We start from the raw sequence: 664 nt of genomic DNA on the forward strand, positions 1-664 counted from the left end.
GCGCCGGGGGGCGGGGGGGTGAATTATCCCCGGATTAATCACTCCGGAGCCGCTTCTCCGCCGCTCCAAATGCGGGGAGTGGAGGCGCAGCCAAGGGAAAAAAAATATTAGGGGGTGGGGTGGGGGTTCTTCAGCGCCATCTCCACCTCCAGATAAACCACAAATTACATCTAAAGGGTTGTTTATTCCTGTTTGTTTCACAATTGACCAGTTTCTTTAAGTTCGGTCCTCGGGCTTTCATTTATAAGATCACCATTAATATACCCCCATCTTACACACACATATACATGCGTAGGGAGACACACGTACACACATGCACTTGCATACACAGACACATACACGCCTCATCCACGTTTGGAAATTGGACTGCCTGGGAAAAGATAACCAAAGAAGGAAGCGGTTCCCCCAAGTCGTGACTCTTAGGGGATAATCTTGGGTGGTGGCTTTGAACTTGCAATCTTGGGACTGGAGGCAAAGTTCGGGAGCTCTGTTCGCAACAGTCTTCTACCCCATCCCAGGAGAGGGGCGTGTGTACATAGAGACAGGGTTAAGAACTGGGGGCGGGGGGGGGACCTCTGGATGTGCGCTCGGGGTGGGGGTTGGGTAGTGGGAGTTAGGTTGGTGAAAAGACTGTGCGAGAGTTACTTGTACAATTTCTCCTCCA

Source organism: Nannospalax galili, unplaced genomic scaffold (assembly GCF_000622305.1).
Source record: "Nannospalax galili isolate Female #2095 unplaced genomic scaffold, S.galili_v1.0 scaffold473, whole genome shotgun sequence".
NCBI classification, from domain to species: Eukaryota; Metazoa; Chordata; class Mammalia; order Rodentia; family Spalacidae; genus Nannospalax; species Nannospalax galili.